Source organism: Macrobrachium rosenbergii, chromosome 36 (genome assembly GCF_040412425.1).
Source record: "Macrobrachium rosenbergii isolate ZJJX-2024 chromosome 36, ASM4041242v1, whole genome shotgun sequence".
In the NCBI taxonomy this organism is placed as follows: Eukaryota; Metazoa; Arthropoda; class Malacostraca; order Decapoda; family Palaemonidae; genus Macrobrachium; species Macrobrachium rosenbergii.
In genome coordinates, this window is record NC_089776.1 from 31094608 (window position 1) to 31114027 (window position 19420).

The 19420-nt window shown below is 35.5% G+C and overlaps 1 long non-coding RNA gene across 3 annotated transcripts in view; it reads right to left on the minus strand.

Moving 5' to 3' along the window:
- Positions 1-3833: 3833 nt before the first annotated feature.
- The window catches only part of LOC136825055 (uncharacterized), a 123307-nt gene continuing 107720 nt past the window's right edge, over positions 3834-19420 (minus strand). For 2 of the 3 annotated variants that reach the window (XR_010849236.1, XR_010849234.1), the window contains 3 exons: positions 9729-9780; positions 7768-8643; positions 7140-7441 (listed from right to left, as the gene is read on the minus strand). This is a non-coding gene — a long non-coding RNA (uncharacterized lncRNA). Of the gene's footprint in view, positions 4983-7139; positions 7442-7767; positions 8644-9728; positions 9781-19420 lie in introns of those variants that run through there. The other variant, XR_010849235.1, reaches the window with a different exon arrangement.

Consider the following 19420-nt stretch of genomic DNA (forward strand, 5'->3'; position numbering starts at 1 on the left):
TATGTTTATATATATATATGTATATATAATTATATTATATATACTATATATATATAAAGGCTATCCACTCCAGCAAAAAAATTGCTTAACGATCACTGCAACCACTTAACTACTGAGTCTGGAATTACGAAATTGCGCAAAAGCATCAATACAAGGTTGGTTATCAGCATGTGGAGTTTTCTACAAACTCAAAGCTATTCACTAACACCTTAACAAACACTCTCACGCTTCTAAGATATTAAGACCCTTGTTTATGAATGCCTCTTTTACACCATCTATCCAACATTTCTTAGTTTCGCTTTCCTTCTGCCTCCTAACGCTTACAAATTATCGTTTTCTATTTATTCCACATGATAATTATATTTCAAAACGCTCTGAGATATTTGTATCTGTCTATGTATGTATGTATGTATTTATGTATGTATCTATATATATATATGTGTGTGTGTGTTTACCATAATCCCTTTTTCTCCTTAGAGTGGGTGGCACTAAGTAATTCTTTAAAGGGTATGAGTTTGTTAATCCAGCGCCCTTACCCTGGGCCCATCTGCTACTTGTACCTATTTATAATTCTTCATTTCAGGCAGCTATGTCCATAGTTGAGTCAAAAACATCTACAGAGCAGTTTCCCACAATTACTGTACGACGTCATCTGCAAGTAAACCGGTGCATGTAACAGAAGTGTAATATGGGTCGCGAAGTAGGATGGCCATCACAGCAAAGATGGGAGAACAAACTAGCTTAATATGAAGGAGGAGACCAGACCCTTTGCCTATTTTGGGATAGAGTAGAATAGAATATAGAATTTACGCCAAAGGCCAATCGCTGGAACCTAGGAGGTCATTCAGCCCTGAAACTGAAATTGAACGTGAAAAGGTTTGAAAGGTTAACAGACGGAAAACTTCGCAGCTGCCCTATGAATCAACTGTTAGAGAGGGTGGAAAGGAAGAAGAATGAGCTCATGAACGGACGTCCAGTAATGGGAATGAAAACAGTTGCAGCTAGGGGCCGAAGGGCCGCTGCAAAGAACCTTAAAGTAATGCCTACAGTGCACCGCATGAGGTTCACTAACGGCACTACCCCCTACGGAGCCTGTTTTGGGATGCTTTCATCGGTTGATGGATAATGATGATAATGAATGGCGATGTGTTCTATGAAGTTTCCGAGGGGCACACATTGTTGGTAATGACTAATGATGGAGGAAAGTCTTCTATTAATGACCCAAAGGTGTGTTTGGTCCAGGCGTTATATAATGTTTAGGTGATTTAGAGTGAATGCAGCAACAGAATTATAATGAAGGCGTGGGTAATATTCACCAATAACGCCAACAAATCATGGTAATTACTGGAAACAAGTGTTATAAAAGGTTTGCAAACTGACAAATAACTCTAGCATGAAATCATTTAAGTAAGCCAATTGGAAAACAGCAGTTATTCTGCAAAAGTAGGCATAATAAAACCCTACAAGAAACACACCAGTCTTCTGAAAAAACACAATCCACAGTCGAACATATTCTATAAAATTCCATGTCAACAGTAAATAAAACAGGCCAAGCAGAATAATAATCGAAGGAGTAGTTGAGAATAACTGGCGAATATTAGGGCGTTGACAACCAAACTTGTCCCAAAGTACTTGCTAAACACACACACACACACACACACACACACACACACACACACATATATATATATATATATATATATATATATATATATATATATATATATATATATATATATATATATATATATATATATATATATATATATATAATTATGTCAATGTATGTACACATATTCGCCTTTTTCACGTCGAGGGGGTAACTCCAGAAAGCGTCAGCCTCTCGCTTCTCAACTAGGCTACTTGTTCCATGCCTTTCTCCAACAATAGTTGACATATTAAAGTCGTCCAACTACGAGATGCCTAATTTACCGGTAAGGGCAACAGAGGCACAGAGGGATTTAAACACATTTGGTCTGAAGAGTTCTGGCTCTCCCAGTAATCAACCCGTTCTTCGTATTTGTTTTCACCAGATTAATTTTCCCACCGTGGAAAATTGTCCCAGGTTACTTACCATGAGGGATGAAGACCAGCGTTCGATCCCTTCCTCCTAAACAAAGCGAGTAGGTGCCCGGGAAGATAGGCGGGGGGGAGGGGGATTCTACTTTCGTTCATTAAGTTTGTCCGGCGACCCAACTAGCGGGTCAGTTACATTTAACAGATTTCTTGAATAATTTTTTCTGGTTTCTAATTGTTTCTCTTAATTTCCTATAACATTTTGATTAGTTTGATGCCGTGTATTCTGAGCTCTTTCCCAAAATCTTTGCCGAATCTTGGCTCCGTTCATCTATATATCTCGTTGCTCCCATGTTTATGTTTTTGGCAGAATATTTAGGTACGTCTTGTACATTTCTGTTCTACACTCTTCATCGCCAATGTATGCCAAAATATACTATGTTCAATTCTTGTTTTAATGTGGCTAGAGGAGATTTACATTTCTTTTTGGAGGCTGTTTTCTTAGGTGATTAATATTTTCAATATTCGATTTGTCATATTTAGATTAAACATCGATTATTAATCCAAAGTCCTCGGTCCTCACTATGTGCACTTTCATGTTATGTATTTGCACTGTTTCAAGTTTCTCAGGTTACTTAAACCCTTGTTGCATACATTTTCTTCAATCATTTAGCGACATGTTCTTGTTCAAACAGCTCAAGTAATTCAGAACCTGTTTTGATTTCCAAGCCTTATTACCCATAGGAAGGTAAGGTAAACTTGTGCCTCTGCAGAATATCCCACTGAACTTTTAAATCTTCATAATCCATGATAACATTTTTTTGGCCAAAGGGCAGTCCTGGGTCCTCCATGAGCGACCCAGGTCTGCCTTGGTCAAAAAGAATGTTTTCCTTCTTCAAACCCCGTTTAGTGAAACACACTAGCGTTGTTTAAAGGCAGATATAGTTTTCCATTCTTTAAAACTGACAAATGATGTCTTCAATGCCTATTCATTTTAAGTCTTATCTTAACCTGCTGTAGACTACATCAAACAGTAGGTCTAGTGTATTATCATTCGTTCAGACTAAAACAAGTAACAAAGTAATGTAATAAAAATAAAAACCGCTATAACTCCGTAGCTAAGGACAGGTAGGTTGCGGGTTCAAGTCAGGTGAAACCCTCCAATCATACAAAGAGGCACTAAGTTATATTAATGAGGATTAGTTTCACCCATGCATTTCACTTTTTCATTCTCTTCATTAAAATACATAGGATGACCTTACAGCCTTCGCTTTAGCTAGACTTCGCAAATGCTTTAAGACAACCACCATCGACGGGGATAACTGCTAAAGTATGAAAGTACCTCTAAATCATTTATTTAAATTAATAACTTTTGAAAACCTTCGTTTACAGAGTCCGTCTCTGCATAGAATGAATTTCCAGAGTTGTTGTTCTGGCTGTAGGCATTAAGCCCCAAATATATGCTAAATCTTAATTTGGTATGAATAGGTCATACTTGCCCACTTAACTGTCAGTTCCTTTCTGTTGACATTGTTACCATTTAGTGAGTCATTAATGATTTAACTTAACCACATTTTCCTTAATCCATTCAGTATTTCGTCAATCTCAGCATTCCAAACACCATTTACCTATCTTATTGACCCAAAGGAAAATTGACAAAAATCATAGATAATTTATTGCAAATTCTAAATTTAATCTCTAGAGTAACAAAATACGATACAGTAACAGCAATGAAGACTTAAAACACTTTAGCCTTTGCTGCCTCCTTTACATAAAATCACTAATCTTCGAGTAACGAATGAGTTTAAACACAAGGAGGGAGGGGGGTACTAATGTTTAACTATATTACCTAGTGTCCTTGTGTGGACAGCCATCCAGTATTGTACAAAAACACCACATTCACTTTAGCTTTCATTTTAAACAAAACCATCGTTCTGCTGTAAACAATGGAAAAACTTTTATGTACTAGGTCATTAACAGTTTATCTCAACAGCCCATATTTCGACTTAAAAGCCTAATTGTGTTGAACTGGAAATTAGTAAGTACGCTGACATTAGCGCAACTTTAACGCTAAAGTCCTGTTCTTTTACACATTCAATAGTAATGCACAAGTTCATCATATGCTTCACTTCTGTTTAGCATTAGATTAAGCATTCGTTGAAACTAATTATAATCTTTCATTCAATGAGCCTATAAACGGCAGGTATAAAATCAGGCAATTACAATTAGTTTTCACTTCGGACAAAGTTCTAGGGACAAAATTTCTAAACTTTGTCCTTTACCATAAACAGTCTTAACAAACCATATCAAGCTTTGAACAGATTTTCCTATTGTTTTAAAATAGTCAAGTGAAGTACTGAATCTGTTCTCCGAACTATTACTAGGTAAAGGTACAGTTTGCCTTTGGGTTTCATGTAAGTTGGAATAAGTAACTTAACATAACAGTACTATAAAACCCTGGGGATTTTACAGTTTATTCTTCCTGGTAAAGGTAGACTAGTCAAGTACTGAATCTGTTCTCTGAACTATTACTAGGTAAAGGCACAGTTAGCCTTTGGGTTTTATGTAAGTTGGAATAAGTAACTTAACATCACAGTACTACAAAACCCTGGGGATTTTACAGTTCATTATTCCTGGTTAAGGTAAACAACTTAAACTTTAATATTTAAAAAACTTTAATTCGGAGTATGATGAAACTAGCCAATTTGCAATTATTATTGTTGAAAGTAAAAATGTTCATATTTAAATGTGCATTCAGTGCTATTTGTACTATTTGTTTAAGTAATAAATGCCTAATGACATTTGGGCCAACAATGCAGATAAATTATTCCAAAAAGCGAGTATATCAGCAACATCAGGCTCAGTTCTCACCTAATTTAAAAACCATTGTGAGCTAAAAACGAATATGGGAGTTCCCGAATAACTGGTACAGTTTGCATTGTCTTGGCCCTGCTCCAGTAAACATCCTGTAAAGGAAAAAAAACTGCGGCAGAAATCTTGTAATTTTGTAATAAAATTGAATAAAATATCTTAATTTTAATAAAATATCTTAGCCAGTTAAGTTACATTTAGTAGCCAGTAAATTTTATTAATTTCATTATACAAGCCTTTTTGATAATTCCAAATTTCTCCTACACAAACATACAAATATACAATTCTCATAAGCCAGTAATATAAAGCTTTATTTAAATGAACTAAAGCCTTTATGATAAAGCGAAATTCTTCCTACACAAACCCACCAGTTATAAAGCCTCTGACCTGGGGCAGCAAAAACTCAGAACTGACGGCAAAACACCAAGAGGTCCCCAAAGGAACGACCGTTAAAATGTCTAGGTCAGAGTTGCTAAGCAAAATCACGAAATGTCTGCCAGGGATATTGAATATTGGTATAGCATAATTACCATCAGTGTCTGGACTGATTTGTAACCCCAACTGGTATAGTGTTAACTTGTTGGTATGGACTTGATTTTTTATAAGAAAGCCATTGCTTACTGATTATAAAAAAGCCATCGCCATGTCTATTGTGTAAGTGAAAACACAGGCTTGCTCATTGTATGATGGGCATGACTACTTATTTACTAAAGTTTTAAGCATTAAACTGACAACTTAATTTTTTCCCCAAAAATTGGAAACTACAATTTACGTCAAATCTAAATAAAACCTACAAAAAAAAGAAAACCAGGTGTTTAAAGCAAAGCAATAGTCAAATGTAAAAATGGAAACTATAATTTACGCCAAATAATCTGAATAAAACTTCTACAAAAAGAAAAAAAATTTTAAAGCAAAGCAATAGTCAAATGTTGTATCTGAAAATATTAAAATTTAATGCCCTTTTTAGCCGAGAACTTGGAAGTAGACCTAAATTACTGCTGAACTTCAGAAACTATGGAAGAAAGCATGTAACTTCCGCATGTTCTCAAAATAAAGCCTACCTGAGCTTCCGCATGTTCCAAAATAAAAGCCTACCTGAGCTTCCGCATGTTCCAAAATGAACTTCCGCATGTTCTCAAAATAAAAGCCTACCTGAACTTCCGCATGTCCTCAAAATAAAAGCCTACCTGAACTTCCGCATGTTCTCAAAATACCTGAAATGTTCTCAAAATAGCCTACCTGAACTTCCGCATGTTCTCAAAATAAAAAGCCTACCTGAACTTCCGCATGTTCTCAAAATAAAAGCCTACCTGAACTTCCATGTTCTCAAAATGTCCTCAAAATAAAAGCCTACCTGAACTTCCGCATGTTCTCAAAATAAAAGCCTACCTGAACTTCCGCATGTTCTCTCAAAATAAAATGTTCTCAAAATAAAAGCCTACCTGAACTTCCGCATGTTCTCAAAATAAAAGCCTACCTGAACTCCGCATGTTCTCAAAATAAAAGCCAAAATAAAAGCCCTGAACTTCCGCATGTTCTCAAAATCATGTTCTCAAAATAAAAGCCTACCTGAACTTCCGCATGTCCTCAAAATAAAAGCCTACCTGAACTTCCGCATGTTCTCAAAATAAAAGCCAAAATGTTCTCAAAATAAAAGCCTACCTGAACTTCCGCATGTTCTCAAAATAAAAGCCTACCTGAACTTCCGCATGTTCTCAAAATAAAAGCCTACCTGAACTTCCGCATGTTCTCAAAATAAAAGCCTACCTGAACTTCCGCATGTTCTCAAAATAAAAGCCTACCTGAAACAAAATAAAAGCCTACCTGAACTTCATGTTCTCAAAATAAAAGCCTACCTGAACTTCCGCATGTTCTCAAAATAAAGCCTACCTGAACTTCCGCATGTTCTCAAAATAAAAGCCTACCTGAACTTCCATGTTCTCAAAATAAAAGCCTACCTGAACTTCGCATGTTCTCAAAATAAAAGCCACCTGTCCTCATGTTCTCAAAATAAAAGCCTACCTGAACTTCCATGTTCTCAAAATAAAAGCCTACCTGAACTTCCGCATGTTCTCAAAATAAAGCCACCTGTCATGTTCTCAAAATAAAAGCCTACCTGAACTTCCGCATGTTCTCAAAATAAAAGCCTACCTGAACTTCCGCATGTTCTCAAAATAAAAGCCTACCTGAACTTCCGCATGTTCTCAAAATAAAAGTCATGTTCTCAAAATAAAAGCCTACCTGAACTTCCGCATGTTCTCAAAATAAAAGCCTACCTGAACTTCCGCATGTCCTCAAAATAAAAGCCTACCTGAACTTCCGCATGTCCTCAAAATAAAAGCCTACCTGAACTTCCGCATGTCCTCAAAATAAAAGCCTACCTGAACTTCCGCATGTCCTCAAAATAAAAGCCTACCTGAACTTCCGCATGTCCTCAAAATAAAAGCCTACCTGAACTTCCGCATGTCCTCAAAATAAAAGCCTACCTGAACTTCCGCAGTCCTCAAAATAAAAGCCTACCTGAACTTCCGCAGTCCTCAAAATAAAAGCCTACCTGAACTTCCGCATGTCCTCAAAATAAAAGCCTACCTGAACTTCCGCATGTCCTCAAAATAAAAGCCTACCTGTTAACTTTGGCAGGTTCTCAAAATAAAAGCCTACGTTAACTTGGCATTTCTCAAAACAAAAGCCTATGTCCTTAACTTGGCATTTCTCAAAAAAAAAGCCTACCTGAACTTGGCATCAAAATTACCTCATGTCCTCAAAATAAAAGCCTACCTGAACAGTCCTCAAAATTAACTTGGCATTTCTCAAAACAAAAGCCTACGTTAACTTGGCATTTCTCAAAACAAAGCCTACGTTAACTTGGCATTTTCCTACGTTAACTTGGCATTTCTCAAAACAAAAGCCTACGTTAACTTGGCATTTCTCAAAACAAAAGCCTACGTTAACTTGGCATTTCTCAAAACAAAAGCCTACGTTAACTTGGCATTTCTCAAAACAAAAGCCTACGTTAACTTGGCATTTCTCAAAACAAAAGACTACGTTAACTTGGCATTTCTCAAAATGTCTCAAAATATCAGCTTACGTAACTTGTTAACGGGCTTAACACAGTTGCCATTGCTATAAACATTTAAGGCAAGCAGTAACGTTACTTTAAAATCTTTTAAATCAAATCTTATTCAAAATACTTTAATAAACTGATACCTGAAAAGAATAGATTAGTAAAAAAAAAAAACCCTCCCATACACCTGTTCCATAGGAATTTCGACCCGTAGAACAATACACTTGTTCCAAAGGTCTATTGACCTAAGGAACAATGTATATGAGAGGGGACCTCCACCCCTGACAGGGGCACCGCCCCTGCAGGGGTGGAGGTAAAAAAAAAATTGGTTTGGTTGACAAAACAGTAAGCCAAACCTGAAGTTGTAGGAAGTCCATTTGTGCAACTTGATTTAAGTTATCTTAGCTAAAAACTACTTCATTTACTTCTCCCAAACGTAGTTTGCGTCATCACGTAGTCTAGATTCAGATTACAAAAATCTGGAAGCAAGTTTTAAATTGTCATTATACCAATATGTGCATTTACATTAAATTTAAAGCAATAACCAGTTATGTTGTTTCAAGGTGCATAGATTTAGATGCTAAATGGTTTTACAAGTCACGAAAATTTTCAAATGAAATTTAACTTACATTATATACAGGAAACTAACCTTCATGGAACATCTACCTTCATGGAACCTAGATTATCGGAACCTGAAAAAAATTAAATTTGTAGTACCGAAACAAATGACCCACTACCAACTAAACTCAGCCTAGGTGTGAAAAACAGCTTTAGCTAAAGCTCTACAGAATCGATAAAAATTGAAAATATAAAGTTGACTAAAATATATGATTAAAAATTGTAAAAGACAATATTGATTAAAAATTATAAAATATAAAAAACAAGTATGAACTGATTATAAATAAAACTATCCGATTAAAAATCCTAAAATATAAAAGATATTCACTGTCAGATTAAAATTATATAAAAATATTCAATAATTTTGATTGAAAATTATATAAAGTACTTCAATATATCTGATTAAAATAAAAAAATATAAATCGACAAGTATTCACTAATACCAGTGATTAAAAAATTCAACAAAAAATAGACAGTATTCTCAATGTAATATCTGTCTTACCGTATGTGCAGCATGGCGTTAAGGAAAGCTTAAACAAAAAATAAAAATTCTAAATTATAAATAATTAAGAAAAAAAAAAACTTTACAAGCCGTCATATTAAGTAACCAAATCACAGAACTATAAGATAGGGAAAATACCACCAAATACCACCGATTAACTAAAGTCCAAATCGACAGCTTCATAAAAAAATTAAACTGAATGAAACTTAGCCTTTTCAGAGCATGAGATAATCGCCACGGCTTAACGCACGCCCTCCTTCAGACCACTGAACTCCAACGGTAGATCCACACACAAAGAACTCTCCGCTTATCAAGTAGCAGGGAAACTTGCAAAAACCGTAAAATTCAGTAGTCAGAGAACTGAACAGCAATTCACGCCCGGAACCGCCGAGAACATCAGGACAAAACAGTTCCGTTAAGGCTTTTGCCGAGAAACTAGCTGCTGTTGACGTCACCATCAAGGACCATGGAGTCACCTATCTTTAAACTTCGACGCTTTGCGCGAACGACAACGGCGTCCTTGTTTTTAGGTTTAAGAGGAAACTTTAAAAGGATCTGCTGGTGCTTTCGCAATAACTATTTGATTCTGCGTTTTATGACTTCTCGGTTCTTTGATGACACTGCTTTCATTACAGGAAACTTTTATCAATAACTTACCGAACAAAGGAATGAAAATTCTTCGGTGTATCAAGTACAGTAAATGGCCATGCTGTAAAAAAAAAAAAGTAAATACCTTAGTCTGACATTTTAAGAAATATGTATTCTACTAAAAGGACGTTCTATTTCATCTCTTCCTAGCAAATCTAATCAATATACAGTATATATACAGTATATATAATTATATATATATATATATATATATATATATATATATATATATATATATGTATATATGTATATATATATATTTATATATATATATATATATATATATATATATATATATATATATATATATATATATATATATATATATATATATATATATACAGTATATATACATACATTATATATATAATTTATATACATATACATATACATATATATATATATATTATATATATATATATATATATATATATATATATATATATATATATATATATATATATATATATAATATATATGGTATGTGATGCAAACGCATAGCTAGGCTATTTGCTGCTTCTCCCGACCAAGAGAGCTCTAGAAATGGTTTGGGAATACAAATCTCCTGCGGGGGAAGTAACAAGAAATTACTAAATAAAAATTGATACAAATGTTACCGTAATTCCAAACCGTTCTCTGTCAACAAATTTTTTATTAATTAAAAAGCAACTTATAGTCCTGTAGTTACGCTATTGCTGATTGAAAATGTCCTATGAAGGGAAAGGAAACCCACCTGAACCACCCAAATATATTTCTGTTTCGACTCCTCTCTGCTCCATTAACGTATCGAAAATCAGCACTTTAATCCTTATCCCATGCATAATAAACAATTGTACAGGAATTATGATATTCTAAGGTGGATGCAGAGATATGTTCAATTTTGGAAGGAACTCCCATTTTTCCCTGGTTTACCACTCATCAAAGTTTTTGCATAGGAGACCACGCGCCGCAGCATCTATAGCATTATTCCTGACAAACTTCTATTTTCAACACGTCATTATATCGGAGTAAAATATAAATCCATAGTTTCTTTTGTTTAGGTAGGCACAGGGTAGCAAAGTGTTTTTCTTTTTTAGTTAAGAAAATGGAGTTAACACAAGACTAGCTACATAAGTTTTACGTTATCCGAGCCAAGAAGCAGTTCAATTTTTGGTTTTAGAGCCTTCAAATTTGCAGCCCCAAGATTATAAACTCTCGTCTGAAATTGGCGACAGTGATGGTGACGTCAGCAAGAACCAATTTTACTGACAACAATCATAATATTACAGATTAAATTTTCCTCTCACCGAAGGTTTGCATGCATGATTTCTTGTTCACTATTGAGATGGAATTACTTATTGCTGTAGAGATGTTTTACAAGTGTTCATGGAAGTTTGTTGTGCATTGCGATGTCCAATAAGACCAACGTGAAGTTATGGCAACTTTAACTCGCTTTAGCGCCAGCTGATGGTCATTTTGTATTCTGTTTTAGGTTTAACCTGTAACAATTTCACATAATTCCTCGTCTTGAGTTAGTGAACGTCTGAGGTTGTTTTTCATAATTTTCCTCCTGTTAAACTGATGTTCAGTTAGGGGGATATTTTAAGTGACAGTTAATCCTTATTTATTATCTGATATTTAAGTTTCATTGGTCCGTGTTGACAAACCTAATAATCTCCCCCCATTCTTCACTTGTCACAACCTTATCATTCATGGTATACAGTGAATACTTGTCTTTGAAACTATCAGTTGTATAACTTAATGGCTATCGTCGATAGCTGTGTCATTTAGCTGTGGTTACTAACGATTTGCCTAATTTTTCTGAATGGGCCAGGTGTTCTATATTAGTCTGCATGTTGAATCTCTTTCCGCAGTACAACGTTTTCGACATGATTCTAGCTTACTAACGGAGACTAGTATTAAACCCTGTTTTGTAGTTTTTAAGTGATTTGTGTAGAAACTTTTAAGTTTTATACACTATCAAATCCTGTAGTTGTGTCTAGTACTTGGCCATAATGTTACTTTAATCACATGACACTGCTTCCAGATGCTAGTGCATGGTAATTTAATGAACCAAACTTCATGAGGAATAAGACTGCCCAAAATTATGAACCCAGAATAACTTCTTTATCTACATACGTTTATTAAAAGTGAGGTAAAACTCTTATTAATGAGTCGTGCCAAGTTCCGCATCAACCAATCTATCCAATTTTTTTCATCCCTACGGGGAGGTGCCCTTGAAAGGGTGGAAGTCCCTCCCATTCCCTGTACCATAGGTGGTGGCCGGTAATAAAGTCACAGGAAAAAGTAAAGGGAAAAAAGTTACAATTTTGGCTATGAAAAAAGTCACAGGAAAAAAAGTCACATTAATTTATAGTGGCCGGTAAATTCTCGGTAATAAAGTCACACGGAAAATTTCACAATATTACTTGAGGTCATTATCTTTATGATATTTACAGTCTTTTGTTTATGTTTTTACGATAATCCCCAAAGGGCTTGGGCTAAACACGCCGCAAAGGTGGACACACATACCGGGTTAAAACAACAAAAAAATACCCAACGGACTTGTACTAAACACGCCGCAAAGGTGGGCGTTTCTTTTGATAACTCTTAAATTTCTATTGTTTATAGTTCAAATTGTCAACAGTTTAATTCTTGTTACGTTTCCGTCATAATATGATGCCAGTAATACAATTAATATTAAATGCTGATCGGTTTTACTTTAGTAATTTCAGTTACCTAATATCAGAAATTAAGTCAACACCAAAGACTGTTCTAAGTTTTATCTGTAAAATATTACACTGATCAAAAGTGAAAGCTTCAGTTCATGCAAGTTAACATTGTGCAGCATTTTTTTTTTTTTATTTACAGGTCGGCTTACTGAACCTGTCATTTAAGCCAATGCAAGCAGACTGTCAGTTAAGAACTGTCTGTTTGTGCGTGTACCCTACAGTTATTTTTCGACTGACGTGAGGACGGAGCATGCTACTACTAATTGCGTTACTTTATGCTATGAAATTCATCCAGTGGCTCACATGTATTATTTAACCTTTCAATAAACTTTTGAAGCGATTTATGTAAACTAGAACTTCTTACCTTCACTCTATCACCAATATTAATTTTACGAAGTGAACAAGTAGTTTGTAGCTGAAAACACATTACTGTTTTCAATAACACCGTTCACAGTCAGGTCAGAAATATGGCGAAATTCGGCAGACTAGAGTATCAATTTTAACATTTACCAGTATTTCCTTCTCTAACTAACCGACCATAAGATACTCCACAATTTTGGAAAAGCAGCCACCAAAACCCAAATCGGATAAAAGCCTAACTATCTATAGGAAAGGCACTGAACTACCACTTAAAGATATGTATGGTAACACAGGTCACACACACTGACAAGGTTTTCTAATAACAATTCAACAAGACGTAAGACGGAGGGTAATTTCTCTCTGCAAATGCTCGAAAAATTCTGAACTTATAACTGAATGCAATTAATGTGCCCGAATTCAAGGACACAAAAATGCCTTTCAATCATGGGAGTCCCTCCACTGAGTCAGGTAACTGGTTTCAATCTAAAATATAAGTGATTTAGGTTTGTAACTCTAGTTATATTCTGTTATTAGAAATGGTTTTATGAGGGACTTTTCGATAGAGAAACTGGACTTTGGTATAACTTGTGCCAGTAATATTGGATATAAGAAAAGTGTGGCTAGTAGAATATGTCTTGAAAGAATTTGAACAAAGTGATGAGTAAATAAAGGCTCTTGGTTGCAATTTGTATATTATGGATGCATCTTATAAGTCCTTATTTAGTCGAACATGCGGGTTTGTTCTGGTGTATCCGTTTATGGTATACCAGCTGTTATTCCCCCGATTGTAGTGAAGAAAACTAGTCTTGTATTCCCAACCTTTGATATTCGAAAGATGAAAACTGCAATTGCTATCCCGAATATCGTGCCAATAAAACTTAAAATCTTCAGTGCACACAACCGAATGAATGATAATTTTATTTATAGGTATTCTTGAAGAACATTGTCTGAAACGCTAAAAATTTTTTATATTGTCCAAATTGGAGTAATCGATGTCTCAATCATATCGGTTTAACTTGAAAAGCGCCTTCTACAAGGAGGCGGTGTTTGGTAAAATCGACCATCCGGGTATATTATTTCCCGAGGGGGAGGATTGAAGTTGTTATTGAAGTTTTTCGTACTGGGTATTCTTGATATCGTTGCTAGGTAACCAGCTGGTTCTTAGCCACGTAAAATAAATCTAATCCTTCGGGCCAGCCCTCTCTAGGAGAGCTGTTAATCAGCTCAGTGGCCTGGTTAAACCAAGATATACTTAACTTTTTTGACAGGTAAGCGCATGAGTGGGTTATAGCACCGTCATCTGACGTACGGACATGGGCATAGCCCGGCTGAGGCAGAGGGGCTGGCTGCTAAATACAATGGCCAAGTAATAGCACCCCATACGGGGGGTAGCGCCGGCAGTGCACTTCACGTGGTGCACTGTAGGCATTATTAAAGGTTATTGCAGCGTCCCTTCAGTCCCTGGCTGCAAACCCCTTCCATTCCTTTAACGTTACCTCCTTTCATAATATCATTCAACCATCTTTCCACCCTTTCCCAACTAACAATTGTTTCATTGTGCAACTGTGAAGTTTTCTTCCTTTTTACGCTTTCTCTCCAGCGCTGAATGACCTCATAGGTCACAGCGCTTGGTTTTTTGGCCTAAATTTTATAATCCATTCCATTTTCAAGTAATGCTTTAGCGAAAAATGATTCTATTAAAAATTGCGAGAAGATTAAGCTTATTTCATTCCTGGTTAATTTAATTGCATTCACCAGACGTTGAGTCTTAAACTTCAGAACGATGCAAGAAGAAATTGTGATCACCGGACAGCCTTAGATTTCTGACTGAAGTCATTTCTGTTGAGCAGAGGGTAATCCATGTTGGTGCTGGTTCTGATTATATCGTATGGGTTGTGTGAGTTTTTCCTTCTCACTTGTTAATCTTAATAATAGCTCGAATAGAAAACGAGCGCAAATATAATAATAATAATAATAATATAATAATTTCCTTCTCAACAACAACAACAACAACAACAACAACAACAACAACAACAACAACAACAACAATAATAACAACAACAACAATAATAATAATAATAATAATAATAATAATAATAATAATAATAATAATAATAATAATAATAATAATATCCTTTATTTCAGCTCAGGGTCATATACATAGAATATACAAACACAATACACTCAATCTAGATACATAAGATAACACGATAAAAAAAATAATAATCGGCAGTGTTCACACAGTTGCTGAAGTAGAAAAAAGAGAATTCTTAACAATGGTAGTGACAGTAATTATATGGAGAATAATAGTAAAAAAAATACTAAAAATGATAACAATTAAAAAATACAGATTGCCGACGTTACACAAGCATCTTGCCTTGATTATAGGCAAATTTGGAATGACAAAAACGTATCATAACCAAAGATCTCCCTAGCTTCCGGGTCCTGGGCACAATGAAAACCTTTATTCTGAGATCTGAATTGTTCCCGTTTATTGACTTCCTTCCCTGTCGTTATCGTCCAAGGGCCAGCCATGTCCTTGGTACCACAAGTGGCGGCAAATTCTTTTCATTGTCCTTTTATATACTGTCCATAGCAGCAGGCTTCAACCAGATAGTCTTTTAAGAAAGGTAGCTCCATCAAATTCCATTAACATTCTTAATCGACATTTCAAAAAGGGCTATCATGTCAGACAAATACCCAGACACATTTTCCTTTTCATAAATACCCTATATATATATATATATATATATATATATATATATATATATATATATATATATATATATATATATATATATATATATATATATATATATATATATATATATATATATATATATATGTATGTTTTAAGGGTTTTATCACCTCGTTTATTGCTTTCTTTGCTGGGACGATCGGAACGGCTGTTTCCGGTTGTTTCCCAGCGAAGGTCGTTTCACCTCTTGTTTTTTTGGTGCAGGCGAGGTGACGACTGACGGCCCGTTTCGAGCTATGGTCAGTCGGTAGAGGTATGGGGACGTGAGAAGTACTAAGCAGCAAGGAGAACTCTTATTCTGGAGTCAGGAGTCTTTAACGGCTATGTGTTTTGGGACTTTGTTACCTGCAGGGCGAAGCATTTTAGTGTAATATTCAGCAGAGTCGCTTTCGTCTGTGGGCTGTCTTCGAGTGAATCGTGGCCCTCTGATCTGCAGCTGCGGTTGTGTGTCCACCTCTTGTTGTCCGTATTTGCATAAAATTATTTTATTTTGGCCTAATGTCACGTTTTCTTTTGAGTGCCGGGAGTTTTCTTACATTTATTGAACTGTTTTAGAGTCTGAGGTCTCTGCTTTGGTCTTTTCTGGTTTAAAAATTTTGTATTACTATGTATTTAGGGTCTTTATACTTATGACTAGGTTTAAAAATTTTGTATTTATTTAGGGTCTCTATGATTAGGGTTGTTTAAAAAAATTAATTGTAACTATTTATTTAGGGTCCATATACTTATGACTAGGTTTTAAAATTTTGTATTAATATTTATTTAGGGTCCCTATACTTATGACTAGGGTTTTGTTTAAAAATTACTTTTGTATTACTATGTATTTAGGGTACCTATACTTGAATAGTGTTTTGTTTAAAAATTCTTATTTATTTAGGGTCCCTATACTTATGACTAGGGTTTTGTATTAGTTTTTTTAATACTTCAAGGTTTGATACTTCTAGTGCAGTTTTACTGGGATTGATAAGTCTTGCTGTTTGTTACTATTTATTCATGGTCGCTATACTTATGACTAGGGTATGACTAAGGTATGAGTAGTGCAGTTTGACTGGGATTATAGGGTGTTTGTATAACTTAAAATTATTTTCATGGTTAATATTTTTGGTATGACTGTTTTGACTAGGGTGTTGACCTTATAGGGTGTTTGTATAACTTAAAATTATTTTAAGGGTTAATATTTTTGGTGTGCTGTTTTGACTGAGTCCCATGTCAAATCTGTTTGTTATTTTTGCTGTTTTATTGTAAGGATCGGTAATTTGCTAGTTTGAAACATTTTATGCAGATAAATTTTCTGCGCAGTTAGTGTTATTTACCTATTATCTACTGGTTAAGATTGATTTTAGTTATTTATTTAGTTAAGATTATGATTTTTGACTAAATCTGTAAACTTTTCATAAATTTAGCTTTTGTAAAGCAATTTTACTCAAATTTTGTAAGACCAAATGTTAAGATGCTGCCTGGTAGTTCGCAAACTGCCTGGTAGTTGGCAAGTGTAAGCCGTAGATTTTTTTAAAAAATAAATTGGTATTCAGGTCTCCTTTGTATTTTTAACTCCTTACTTTGCCTCCATTGCTACAGAATTTTGTCCAGATATTTTTTTAATGTGTATCTAACCTGCCTTAGGGCAGTAATTACTGCCGTCCATCTGAGACTTACATTGTGTGAAATTTACATGGTAGGAATTATAGTAGAGATAAATGTGGCATCCTGGTTGTGCTTGAAATGCAGCTTTTATCAGCTTACCACTCTTACTGCTTGAAGACCTGACAACTGCTTGAAGACATGACAGCAGTAGGCATCGAAGGTCTACACAAATAGTACAGAAGTTCCTTAGGGAACCGGAAGATATCTAGAACTATAAGTAAGCAAAAGTATAAGTATGAACTGTATGGAGATTGTTCTAAATTTGTTCCTGTCGAAAGTGTAAAATAGATGCGATAATGAAATCAAATTGGATGTCGAAGGGAAGTTTAAACTATATTAAAGACTAAACATAACTGAGCGTACAAACGCTACTTGCATCTGACTGTGCACTATGAAAATATGAACACTGAAGTTAACTTTAATAATGTACTATAAACAAATTAGATTTTATTAAGTACCTGACCGTCGATAATCTGGAAACTGTAATCTTCAACTAAATACTTCAGTTTTGACTACAACGTTAAATACTAGTTTCCCTAACAAAGTTTTGTACTGTAGTCTCCATAACTACCTACTAAAACTTGCGGGGAGCACGAAGTAGAGCCGCCAGGTTAATAAAAGGACTACGTACCGTGATAGAATAATCCCAGCACTGAGCTACATTGGCTCCCAGCAAGAGCTAGAATATAAAATACTTAGTCTTTAAAGCACTGAAATATGGTGAACCAACATATGAGAAACTGCTTAGGCTTCTTTAGACCGGAAATGAATACCGTAATCAGACAGTGAAGCATATAGGCTATTTGAACATAGAACAAATTTGTAAGTCGGGCGAAAGAGCATTTTGTACACTGCACCAAGACTATGCAGCAAAATACCGCCTGAATTGAGCATACAAGAAAGCAAATAAAAAAACCTATGCAGGAGCTATGACACTGAGAAAACACTAAGACCATTATAAAATTAAGAAGCGCTTTATTTTAAAAGCGTACAAGGGCCCGATAGAGAGGGAATTATCCCTGTGGATAGTTCAGGTGTTAAAGGTAGCCGGGACTCGCTGGTGTGGGCAGCAGCCAGTCTTGTCACGAATTCTGTTGAGAAAGAGCGCGAGCAGTGGGCGTAGGAAGTGTGGAGGCCTCAAGGTACAATAGCCGTTCATATTTTTGAATGCTCTTCCAGCATTCAATAACAGGAATCGCCGAATGATTTTTTTTTTTTATTGGTGAAGCGCTTCGTCTTCTAGTTCATTTTGAACGGATTTATATTAGACATTTCTCCTGTATACTTTTCATACTATAAATCATTGGCTAAGAGATGACCAGTCTGGTTGTAAATTGCAGTCTACTTTCAGGCTTTAAAGGTCTCGACACTGTTGGTTCTTTCACATCCCAGAGGTGCATACCAGGCTTTCATTTAAACACCTGGGCATCGTAAGCTGCTGCAATTGCGCCATGACCCTGTGAAATTATTTGCCAAATTGGTGTCTGGCAAAAAGATGTTCTGAGCATTAAATTGACTCATTTGAAGTTCTTACGTGATTATGTAATGGTAAAGTTCTTCCCATTTTAAGGATATTAATTTTCTCGTACCGTGAACGTTTCATGTGGAACCAGTACGGAGGTCATCAGTCTCTTGTCAGGGTTGGGTTTAATAGTTAGTGGTTGGTTAGTGTAGAAAAGGGAAGGGAAATTCTAGGCTGATGGGAGGAAGTATAGACCAGTGCCGGAATGCTCCCATGGGAAATTTAGTCTAGTCTAAATTTCCCCCGAGGGAACTTTGGTCTGGAGGAAAAATGGGCACAGACACCCGAATCTTTTTCTGATGAGGCAAATGTCTAGCCACTCAACCCCTCACACACAATATATATGTGTGTATATAGATATGATCGAACTTCTTACGCAGCATTTACAAGCAGTGACAACGATCAAACCAGGAATTCCTTCATTTGCCCCTGAACACCGTGAACTCACTATTCCAACATTTCATGCGCAGAGTAAAACGACCCTTGCGTCCTCTTATTCTTAAGGTCAGATATTTCTCCTCACTTTGTGGCCCCCGACTTAATTAAGAGTCAGGAAGATTAATCCCGAAGGACAAAAAACGGGGGGAAAAAACTTTCCAAGACACATTTTATGTTCCGTGTGATGGCTTGCGACAACATATTTTTGTCAATGCCAAAGTAAAGCTCAGGAGATATTCTCTAATATCCGAAAACCAGAACTGGGATC